Raw genomic sequence first — 13,526 nt, 5'->3', positions numbered from 1 at the left:
GAGAAACAAAATACTCAACATTAAGCACACAGGCGTGTGTCTCAGTTGTGTGTGCTGCACGGCCTAGAACACATACGTGTGTCTTGGCCGTGTGAAACCTGCACCTAATTTCGAATTGAATTAATTAACCACACAGCCTAGTACAAAAGTGTATGGCATGGCCGTGTGCACAAGTTAGAGAGTTACACGGGGTCAAACACGGCCTCTAGCACTGGCATGTCCCAGGGTCACACTGGCGTGTCCCTTGGACTACACGGGCGTGTGAGCCCTACACCTTGGAAAATTTTTAAAATGTCACGAAAAATTCTTAGAGGTTCCGATTAAGTCCCGACTTAATTCTAATGCTCGTATTGGACCTCAAGGGTCCATTTAAGGGATGTTACGAATGATTTTGGAATTTGAATTGTAACTTGTATGATTTTCTGTTAATGGTTCTGAAAGTTTCGGTAATGCTCTGAAACCTTGTTTCGACGATGGATACGGGTTAGGGGTGTTACATGATGAATAAATGAAAAAGGTTTTGGTGATCTATACTAGCAATAATAAGAAAAGAAAGAAAAGTAAAAAAGTAAATCACAAGAATCAAATAATAAAACATATCAAATCTGAATTTGGGTGATTAGCTTGCTTCAGTAACTATAACCAATTGTAATTGTTTCAAGTTTTTTTGTTCAATCAACTAGTCGATACCCCAACAAGATCTTCCGATATTATACTAGAATAATGAGTCGACAAGAATTACTTATCTCTCAACCTCACAGTCCAGATCGATTCAGGGTTAAGGTGTTCATGGATAGGCCATACCAAATTTAGGTTAATTTTCACCTTAATGACTTCCTAGGGTTATTAGACTTAGGGTTTTAGGATCTTCCTTTCCTGAACAGTTGATTCGTTAAGAGAACCCAACAAAACAATTAATAAATCATACCTACACTTCCTAATCCCCTATAGGAGGATTAGTTCCTCATGGATCTAATAAACAATATAAACTTGATAGAAAAAGTAAACATGAATAATAATTCAAGAGTATAAAGTTGAGAAGAAGCCTGATTTGTATTTGAATCGAGCGTAGAATCCTCATAGAGTTTGATTGTGTTTTACAAATATGATTTCTCCCCACAAAAGTAAATAACGAAAATTGAAATAAACCTAATGCCTAAGAAAAGAGAAAAATTAAAAACTAAATTTAAGAAGAAAATTATACAATATGAAAGTTGGCTATAACATGTGTTAAATGAGCCTATTTATATACTTTATAGTGGCTGTCGTCTTTAATATTAGGTTAGCTACCATCCTTGTGCTTAATATTTTATTGTGTAGACCAAAACGGCTCTTGCTTATAATTATTTCTCGTACAAAGGTGATGTTGCGACACACAAGCAAGGGTGTATCGCGACATCCTTAAGCTGTGTCACGACCCAAAGGCAGTATTAGAATTCTTCTATTCTACTCATGTTGTAACATTCCATGCCCCTAGTTGTAGCAGCATGACTATTATTGAGTTAGTACGCCTTCTAGTGGTTTCCTACACACTCACAAAGTATACTAGCTCACCCCTCGGTCTCATCCTGCCCTTGAGGTCAATAAGAGACTCAAATTACACACTTTACTGAATTTAACTAAACTTACGAAAACATAATTAAAAATGAATCAAAATGCTTGTATTCAAACTCTTAAAGTGCAAAAACTAGTTTTATCTACTACAAAGACTAGTCAACGAAGTTAGACAGCCTCCCATGAAAAATTTAGCCCAAATTGTCCACTAAGGGTGGAAAGATTGCAAACCGCACAATGGGATACCCAATTGTCCAAAGAAGACTTGGTAAATTGCAAAATTAGCAAACAACCTCCCTTCCTCGAAAAGAATAATCTGTCCACCATCCATTTATTCCATGCAACATCTTCTATAGATTAACCTCCACAATGAAAGTTGACCGCCTCTGGATGTACTAACGTCCAGAATGTGAATGCTGCAATAAAAGATATATAAATGAGGCGGTATCCATAAGTATACGGTCCAGTTGTAATATAGTTACAACAGAGTAGGTGAATACTCTGAGGATTGTACCAAAGGGAGGCTACTGCTAGATCAATTTTAACTTAAACACCAAAAGATCTAATTAGTACTCAAACTAGGTTATATTACGCAAATATTAATAAAAGGGATTTTTGGGATTTTTATAATAATAAAATATATTAAATAAATATACAGAAATTGAATAGTGGGATTAATCAAATTTGATTATGGGTGATTAGCTCACTTCCGTAATCTACATCAACTATCACTTCAGGTTCGTCATAAATCAACTAGTCCATACCCTAGCAGGATTTCCCGATATATCCATTAAAATAACAATTTAGTAGGGACTACTTATCTTCTGACCTCACAGTCTAGACTGGCTTGGCCTGAAGGTGTTCACGAATAGGCCATACCAATTTTGGGTTAATTCCTACCTTAATGACTTCCTAAGGTCATCAAGCCTAGGGTTTAGGTTCTTCCCAAAAAGTTGATCTATGGAGTAACCCTGTAAAATAATTAATAGATCATACCTCCACTGTAACATCCGTAGCTCGTCTCTCTCGTCGGAGTAGGGTTACAAGGTATTACTGACCAATACACAACGTATAGCATACATTTATTAACCATAAAACATTCATTCTCATAAATCATTCAACAGAATCACATTGTCCCTTATAAGGGCCTACGAGGACATAAACATGCTTTAGAAGTGGTTCGGTATTAAACCGATATCATACAAAAATTTTGGAGACTTAGAAAAATTTCAACCATACAGGGATCACACGTCCGTGTGAAAAGGCTGTGTGTCACACACGGCTCCAGACATACCCATGTCTCAAGACATGTGGAAACAGGGCATACATACTGACTTTGGACACACGGCCAACCACACATTTGTGTATCTAGCCCGTGTGCCCTTCGAGGTGGCCATACATGCCCGTGTGCCAGGCTGCGTACTAGGCCATGTCAAAACTATAGGGTATACTAACTTATGCAACATAGCCAAGTCACATGCTCGTGTGCTAGGCTGTATGCCAATTAGGCGGTATACTAACTTGTACCACAAGGCTAGTCATAAGCCCGTGTGAGAGACCGTGTAGATCATACTGACCGCATTTTAATAACAACACCAGGGGACACACGGTCGTGTAACATGACCGTGTGTCACATACGGCTGAGAGACATGCTCGTGTCTCTGTCTGTGTAGACAAAAATAGGCCATTTCCAAGGCCATTTTTCCACCCCAACTCATACTCACCTAAACAACCAAAATGGTACCACTTCATCATACAATTGCCTAACCAAATGAACAATTCATACAATATCCATTTCAACCAATTTCACTACCCAATTCAATGCCATTTACCTAATCAAATACTTATCAATTCAACTTCTAAAATCATACTCCATTAAAGCGTTTCTCAAGCATTTATACTCCTCAAATCAATTAACCACATTCATACCAAACATGCCAAAGTAAGCCATTTCTATTAGCAAAACATACACCAATATTAACATCATTTAAATCACAACCAAAATACCACATCTAGCCTATACATGCCATATACCATATATACACAACTAAAAAGTACCAAATAGATGTCCGATAGTGCGGTGATGTTCCCGATGATTTTCGGGTCCGAGCTAGCCTTGATTCACTATAAAACATAGAAAAATAACATAGTGTAAGCTTCATATCTTAGTAAGCTCGTATGTAAATAACTTAATTCATCGAATAAATGTAAATCAACAAATTTCACATTAACTACAAACCTTTCTCATGTCTTAAAACATGATTAAATACCATCTCGTTGAACTTTCTCTATTTTATACTCGAGTAGGTTCTGTACATACCTGTATCACCTCGTACTAAACTTTTTCTCAACCATATCATCCGTTTACCCATTGAACCATACAGAATAGAAATTGGATACTCAATAGTCACACATGATAAGTACCTATACCATGGCCCGTAGCCAAATCAAGGTAACTTATCCGAAGAACAATTATCATTGCCCGAAGCCAAATCAGTATAACTTGCACCCAAAGTTATAATATTATGGCCCGAAGCCAACTCAACCTATCATCTAATAACATGACACTAGTATCCAAATCTATTCATAAAGTTCAACCTGGATTTCACACTTTCTGTTTTTATCTTCGAATGCATTTGTAGAGTTGTTTTCACAATTCGAACATTATCTATTATCTCATACTCATAGTTTATACAATATCAAAGCTTTTAACATACTTTCATAATGAAATTACCACATACGAACTTACCTCGAGTATGAAAACGATAAAATGAGTCAATTACTCGATGATCTTGCCTTTTCCCCGATCTAATTCTGGATTCCTCTTTTCTCGATCTAAATATATTCAAAATTAACTTATTTAATCAACCATTCATTCAATTTAGTTTAAGAAATACATTTAGCCTTATTTGCACATTAGCCCCTAAAATTTCACATTTAATCAATTTAGTCCCTATTTCACAAATACACAAAATTCACACAATTGCAATAAACCCAAGCTTAGCCAAATTACCATAGTGCCCCTAGCGGCCCATAACTTTAATTTATTTCAAATTTTAACCACACAATTTGCACATTTAACAAATTAATCCCTTTTTGACATTTTTGTCAAAAATCACTTTACAAAACTAGTTTAACTATCAAAAACTATTCAAAATCCATCATCAACCATCAAGTTACTCAAATATTCAACAATGGAAACATATTAAATCTTCAACAGTTTCGAAATCTATGGTATGGGTTGTAAATTAGCTAATTCAATAATAAAATTAGCTCACGAAATTTTCACACATATCAAATAACATGTTGTAAATACCGAAAATAATATTAAAATAATTTTTCGACATTAGATTTTTGGTTTCGAAACCACTGTTCTGGTTTAGCTAAAACCGGATTGTTAGAACTCTCCCCCCTTAAAGATTTTCATCCTCGAAAATCTTACTCGAGTTCCCATGTAGCTTTTTCAACCCTGTGTCGATGCCATAGTACTTTTACTAATGTAATTCTCTTATTTCTCAGCTCTTTGATCTCACGAGCTAAAATTTGAATCGGTTCTTCGTCATACGACAAATCAGACTGAATTTCAACTTTGGTCGGGGAAATGACATGTGAAGGGTCGGATCGGTATCGTTAAAGCATCGATACATGAAACACATTATGTATTTTCTTTCCCTCAGACAGTAAAGATAGCAAATATGCCACTGGCCCAACTAGCTCAATAATTTCATATGGTCCAATGAATCGCAGAATCATTTTCCCTTTCTGACCAAACTGCAATATCTTTTTCCATGATGACACTTTTAAAAACACTTTATCCCCAATTTGAAACTCAATATCTCTCAGTTTCAACTCTGTATATGATTTCTATTGATCCAAAGCTGCTTTCAAACTATCACGAACTTTCACTTTTTCTTCAGTCTCTCTGATCAAATAAACCTCGTGAATCTTATTTTCGTTGAGCTCAGTCTAGTACAACGGTGTTCTACATTTACGTCAGTATAAATTTTCGTACGGTGTCATCTTTATACTCAATTGAAAGTTATTATTGTAAGCAAATTCAATAAGCAGTAGATATTTCTCCCAGCTACCCTCAAACTTAAGAATGCAACAACACAACATATCCTCAAGTATCTGAATAACTCCTACAGATTGACCATCCATTTGCGGTGAAATGCAGTGCTAAAATGCAGCTTTGTACCTAAAGCTTCTTGTAATTTCTTCCAAAAGCGTGAAGTGAATCTCGGATCTCTATCTGAAATAATAGATAGTGGTACTCTATGCAATCGAACAATTTTTGAGATATACAATTCAACCAATTTATCAAGCGAGAAATATGTACGTACCGGAATAAAATAACCTAATTTCGTCAATCTATGAACAAAAACCCAGATCGCATCATTCTTTCTCGGAGATAAGGGTAAACTCGATACAAAGTCCATTGTTACTCCATCCCACTTCCACTCAGAAATCAAAATAGTAGCAAACTCGATGGTACCTGATGTCCAGCTTTAACTTCCTGACAAATCAAACATTTCAAAACAAATTCTGAGATATCTTGTTTCATGCCATGCCACCAATAAGGCTAATTCAAATCGTTATACATTTTTGTACTTCTTGGATATACTGATAAAGAACTTCCGTGTGCTTCGTTTAAAACCTTCTGAATGAGCTCAGAATTTCTTAGTACGCATATTCTATCACGAAACATCAAATAGTTATCAGGCCCTATTTGAAACTGTGAATCAGAAGTCGACTCACATTGAGCTCGTTTTGCTTGTAATTCATTATCAAAATTTTGAGCCTCACAAATGTGTTGTAGAAATAATAGTTTCGCTTTCAACTCGGCTACTATCGAACCGTCATCAGACAAAGATAATTGTGTGTTGAAAGTACGTAGAGCAAATAAGGACTTTAATGTCAAAACATCAGCAACTATGTTCACTTTCCCCGGATGATAGTCAATCACTAATTTATAGTCTTTTAACAAGTAATGACGGTAAATTTTCAATGCGGACACTATCACGGCTAACTTTAGATCGTGCGTCGGATAATTCTTTTCTTGTTGCTTCAATTGTCTCGAGGCACAAGCTACAAATTTTCCTTCCTGCATCAAAACACAACCCAAACCATTTAACGAAGCATCACTAAAAACTACGAATTCTTTACCCGACTCAGGTTGAACTAACACTGGTGCCGCTATCAATAATGCTTTCAGCTGCTCGAGACTCTACTGACACTTTTCTAACCATTCAAATTTAACATCTTTTTGAAGTAATCATGTCATTGGAGTCACAATCATCAAAAAGCCTTTCACAAATCATTTGTAATAACCAGCTAGTCCCAGAAGTCTAAGAACTTCAGATACATTTTTCTAAGGCTTCCAATCTATAATCGTAGAAATTTTTCTCGGGTTAACTCAGATACCTGTAGTTGAAGCTATATGTCCCAGAAAATCTATCTCTTGTAGGAAAACTCACATTTGCTAAACTTTACAAACAACTGTTTATCTCTCAAAGTTTGTAACCCGATTCTCAAATGCTCGGCATGCTCAAATTTATCACGAGAGTAAATCAAAATGTCATCAATCCATAAAAATAGCAGGTGCATTTGTTAGTCCAAAAGGCATAATAAGAAATTCGTAGTGTCCGTACCTTGTTCAAAATGCAGTCTTTGGCACATCTGAGTCTTTAACTCACAACTACTAATAACCCGATCTCAAGTCAATTTTTGAAAACACTGTTTCCCTTTTTAACTGATCAAACAAGTCATCTATTCGTGGCAAAGGGTATTTATTCTTGGTCATCACTTTGTTGAGCTGTTGGTAGCCTATACACATTCTCACCGTGCCATCTTTTTTTTTCACAAATAACACTAGTGCACCCCAGGAAGAGAAACTCGGTCTAGCAAAACCTCTATTTGTCAAATCTTGTAACTGAGCTTTCAATTCTTTTAACTCTATTGGAGCCATTTTATACGGAGCTATCGATATAGGCGTTGTTCTCAGTACTAATTCAATACCAAACTCAACCTTTCTGATAGGTGGAAAACTCAGTAACTCTTTGGGAAATACATCTTGATACTCACACACAACTGGTACTAATTCAATCTTTGTTTCTGTCACTTTCGTATCAAGTACATAAGCAAGATAAGCTTCACAGCCATTTCTCACAAACTCCTAAGATAACATAGATGATATCACAACTAGCAAACTATTCAGATCATCATATTAAATTCTAATAATCTCATTATTTGGACATTTCAGTTCAATCGTCTTTCGTCTACAATTCACTATAGCATCATGCGTCGTTAGCCAATCCATACCCAAAGTCACATCAAATTCATCGAATGGCAAGAACATCAGATTACCCAGAAAACAAAAATCCTAATTCATTAATAGACAATTCTTGCAAACTTTGTCAACCAAAACACATTTGCCTAAGGGGTTCAATAATCTAATCACAAATTCGGTATACTCTACAAACAAAGTCTTACTAGATACTAAATTCATACATATATAACAATGAGTTGATCTTGGATCTGTCAATGCAATCGCATTAGTATCATAGAGAGTGAAAGCACAGGTGATAACATTTGGAGATGATGCTTCTTCGTGAGCGCGAATAGCGTAGGCTCTATGATTGCGTGATTCGTAACAAGTAATAAATATTTATAATGAAGATCAAACCTAGACTAACTATTATCACGACGAAAAGGCAAACACACCTATCGAACAATAGTATAGTAATGGCAAGATTGGGATATCGTACCCAAGGGAACCAAAAGTACTAGTAATAACTATCTTTTTATTTTCTAGCCTAAGAATAAAAGGGTTTGTTTATTAAACTAATTATCTAAACTAATTAACTAATTTAATTAAAGCAAAAAGAAGATTTGGAAAAAAAAAGACTTGAAGAAAAGCAATTGATAAAAACGACACCCAATGAGGAATCCACCTAGATTTCACTTGTTATTCGACTCTGAACCAGACAATTTATTCACTTGACTTGATCCGTGAGATTCCCTAACCTATGTTATTATTCCTTTCGAGACTAATAACGTCTAACCCTCAGTTGAATTAATCAAAATTTCTTTCTTAATTAAAACCCCTAGGGAAGTAGTAAATCACTCTATGGACTTCCATATTAGGTTTCACCCTAATCTGGCAAAATCTCGTAACCCAATTTCTAGGCGTTCGATCAACTCCGCTTAATTATGCCAAATCTACTTTTAGGTAGGGTCTACTCCTCCTCTGCTTAAGCACATCAAATATTGAATTAATACCCAGAATATTAACTCAAGCATTAAGAACACATAATTAAGAACAAATCAAGTATTTATCATACAGTTCAGATAATAATAACAAGATCCATCATAGGTTTTATCCCCCTTAGGTATCTAAGGGGTTTAGTTCATAATAAAATAAGAGTACATCTCAAAAGTATAAAAATAACAAAACATAAAGAAAACTCTAAAACCCCTAAAGGAATTCTAAGAGAGATCTTCAGTCTTGGAGTAGTTCCGGCTTTTGGGATGGATCGTCTGGCTTCCTTCAAGTAATTCCTGGCGTGTGGTTCTGTATTCCAGAAAAGTTCTGGAAGAGGCCCCCTTATTAGGTCACACTTAGGGTGTTTATATAGGCTTTGGATTAGCTTTCTTCCTCCCTAAGTATCCTTTTCCATGTAAAATACAACTCTTTTAAAAAGGGACACGCCCGTGTGCCACGGCCGTGTGACATGATTGCCAGGCTGTGTTTAATCCGTTAAATTACACACGGACGTGTGGGCTCAATAGCCAGGCCATGTGAATTGTTAAAACCTTGGTTAACACCCTCGAAGGCCATGAGAGTGTGAGATGCCCGTGTGGCAAGGCTTAGGCCGTTTCATCTTCTCGATTTGGTCCATTTTGTCCCCTTTTTTTGCTCATTTTTGGCTCCTTTTGACTCTTGGTGCTCTTCTGAGTACAAAACATGAAAAAATCGGATTAAGAGCACCAAAATCCACAAATCTAATAATAAACATCCATAAATATGCTAAGTATTTGGGGTATAAATATGTATAATTTGGCGTTTATCAAATATCCCCACACTTAAGTATTTGCTTGTCCTCAAGTAAAATTCTCATTTACTGCTAGAATTCATTCCTTTCAATCGCATAAGCATTACTGATAATGTTACAAATTATTCCACGGAAAATCATACAGCGAGAATTTAACTATAGTGGCTTTAAAAACCTCAAACAATCTAAATCTCCTTCCTCCAAGTAATTAACTTTAGTCCTAAATATACAAGAGATGACATCCTCACTAAAGATTCACTCAAATCACTCAAAGTGTTTAAGGTTCAAGATTAAGCACTCGATTGTCTAATATGAAAAGTTATTACCATAGGCTTCCATGAAAATAAAATCTTCACCACTTGTAAATGATATGATACACTAATCAAAAGGTCTTTGCATGGTTGTAATGAGGTTTAAGTTACAGGTATGGATACAAGCTGAAGAGACAAGGGTTAGAATCGAGATAATTTTAATATATTACCCCACTATAAAAAACTTAATTACTGAACCACAAACAAATATCTAGAACTATTTTACATGAGTTCATGACAACTTTAGCTTGCTGAGAATTACAATAATAATACTGAGTTTTTTTTTTAAGAACAAATCAAGTCAATACAATATAGAAATCATACTTCATGATTCAGTAACAAAAAATGGTGAGCATAGTGAGGTAACAGTATTAAATTTAATCTAGATAAAAAAACAGTAAATTAAGTAAAAAGATTTCAACAATAATAGGTTAATGGGTTAATGATGAAGGTTAATCAATAAAAAAGGTTAGTAGGCTCAAAGGGGGTTCACTAAGGGTTTAATTATGTGGGAAGGCTTTTTATGGAGTAAATAGGTTAAATCCTAAGTGCCTTTATCATCTCAGTGTACCAAATCATACGTGTGATCTCGACATGTATAATCGAAGCAAGTTCTAGAATAACAGTTCAATGTTGACACACTCAAACCACAAAAGAAGTGAGCAAGAAAGAAAGCTATATGCTCAAAAGGCTAAAAAATCTCACCAAAAATTTGGGTTTTTGATGTCATTCCTGTATACTTAAGATTTCAAGATAACACCTCAATTTAGGAAAATAGTCTAAAAATTTTATTTCTCAAAATATCAACTTATCATGCTCGATTCTTTAAGTTCCTATAATTAAATAATCATGCATAATTCCCTTGGTCTAATTCATGACATATCAACAATAATTATAGATCAATCAGAATTCATTCTATCAATATTATGAGAAAATCACTTAAGCACAAGACCAAATTCAGGGATTTGAGAATAATGCAAAAAGTTAGGTTTCATGTTCACCCCCCCACACTTAAGATGTACATTGCCCTCAATTTACAAGGATAGATTATTCAAAATAAAGAAAATCATAAGAGGAAAGGAGGTGAAACTGCCTGTTATATGGATGCCGAGCTTGATTCTGAGGCTGGAGTGTTTAAGGAAAGTAGTAGCTTCCATTGTTCTTGGCTAGATAAAGAAATTAGGGTGTTGAACATGACACTCGTGAGGTATTGTTTCCCATTTGTTTCCTCATTCTGTAAAATATTCCTAGCAGCTTTGCTTGGAAGTCTGTAGAATCATGAAGAGCTTGTTAAGAGTTGGTGTAGAAGAGAGCGTAGTGGGATTACTTGTTAGAAATACCAGAAAATGAAAAAAGTAAAATTTACTAATATAGATATGTCTTTCAAAATAAAATAATAAAATTGAAATGAAAATAGTAATAAAAAGAAAAATAAAATAAATAAATAAATAAATAAAATAAGAATAAAAAGATAGGATGATTCAATGTCCTCGTCAGTGGGGCCCTCAAGTGGGGGCGCTGGAGTGGAGATATGAAAGTGCTGGCACAGCTGCTGCATCATGGCCTGCATGTCATCCATCTGTCTATAACGTTACTGATCTCGCTCGTGAATCATCTCGAACTGTGTAGTGCAATACTGCTCGAAGTGAGCGAGTCAGTCGGAAAGGTGTGCCAATGAAGCAGCCGCATAAACTGGTTGTTCCCTAGGTGGCGCGGTGGAAGGCTCCTCATGCTGTGGGGGAACATCATCAGGAATGTCCTCAAGATCCTCCTCGTTAATGGCATGAGAGAGACGGTACTGAGGAGGATCGGTCCCACGTCGGCGCTCGATCATCCTCATGTGTAACATAGTCGTGATGCCCTATGGGGACATCTGACCTATCAGTGTAAGTGCTGATGACTGGGCCATGGTGTTGAGGAGGTCGAAGTGTCTAGCAAGGCGCGTAACGTAGGGGCCAATGGAGATCACTCCCTTCTTATGCAGCTCGGTCTGATGGCAAATGGTTAAAGCAATGAAGTATGCCAAGTCAGTCACGTGTGCATTCGCCATGCACCATAAATAGTAGGCGTCGTGGGTGTTGACAACGCCGGTGCTTTCTCTCCTCTCGGTCAAGGTGTGTGCCAATATGGAATGGAGATAGCATAGAGAAGGAGCAAGAGTTGAGGCTTTCAAGCGGCTGGGGTCGTAGGTGGAAGAGAGTGGTGCCAAAGCTTTCCAGCACAAGGAGGGAGAAATATGGATATTTCATGGTAGTGCATTCATGTCTTCCTTCTCCATAAACTCATCGGTGTAAAGTCCCAGAGCGACTCCAAACTCTGGGACATTCATTGCGCAAACTAGACGCCTAATCAGAAGTTAATGGTGCCTGGGTCATCATTGTTTGTCATCACCACCTCTAAATGAAAAGTAGAGCATAATTCTAAAGTTAGCTCTAAATAAGTGGGCTCAGTAATAGCGAAGAAATGTTCCTATGGTTCTATGGATAGGAAGGCACGGATGGCATCAGCTAGCTGAACATACTCTAGGGCAGCCCAGTCAATGCAGCGACCTATAGTGAGGGGTCGTACGCGTAGTATCTGAAATAGCTCTTCCTGCGAAGCTTACGGAAATTCAAGGAACAAGTGTCAAACTTCAGTTGTAGCACGTATCGAGGAAGAACCTGGGCCCCTACATCTCTTTGAGGATGGGACCGCGGCCTTCTTGCCTCTCGATGGTGACATAATATTCCTGAAAATACATGAACATTGATAGAATCCAAGATACATCAGTAGTTAAGCAAGAGGCCTAAAATTAGTATATGCTATTTACTATCTTAAACAATTCAAATATAGAAAATTATAAAGCAAATTCCTAACTTATCTAAAACATATTTGTAATAGTAACAATATCTATGTAAAGCATGTAGAATACTAATGTAGCAACACAAATTGGAGAAATAAGGTTAAGAAAGTGAACTAAAGGCTGCTATAGGGCGGTGCACGGGCATGTTGGTGGCGAGCATGGGTGTGTGACACGGGGATATAGCCGTGTGGAGGAAAAACGGAGGGTATAGAGAGGGAAAAGTGGGGATTAATGCAAGGGGAGTGGATTTAAGGGTGGTTTGGGGGTTGGGGAAGTGAGAATCTGGGGAATGGTGGCCGGAATAGGGATTAGGGAATGGGGAAGGGTAGATTTCAGCTAGGGTTTTGAAAAGGGGAAGAAGATGAACAGTGGTTTGCTTATATAGGGGAGGTTCACACGGCCTAGGGCCACGCCCGTGTACATTGAGGGTGAGCCTGTGTTTTTCAACTTTTACGATTTAGGTCGTCCCCGGCTAATATCCCACGCCAGTGTGTCTTGGGCATGTGTCGGACACGGCCATGTCGCACGGCCGTGCCTAGCTTTGTTTGCTTCTCCTACACCCGTGTGTTATGGTAGCACGCTCGTGTATTGTTGTACATGGCTGAACGTCACGGGCGTGCCTCACGCCCGTGTCGAAGAAACAGAATCAAGCCTTGTCCCTGGCATGCCCGTGGTTTTCCATCCTCACGCCCGTGGTCTCCTATCAAGTTCACCCACGACCATGTAGCACGACCGTGGAGATTTATCGCACCCTATGTTTTGGGG

Source organism: Gossypium arboreum, chromosome 8 (genome assembly GCF_025698485.1).
Source record: "Gossypium arboreum isolate Shixiya-1 chromosome 8, ASM2569848v2, whole genome shotgun sequence".
In the NCBI taxonomy this organism is placed as follows: domain Eukaryota; kingdom Viridiplantae; phylum Streptophyta; class Magnoliopsida; order Malvales; family Malvaceae; genus Gossypium; species Gossypium arboreum.
Note: the sequence above shows the minus strand (reverse complement) of the source record.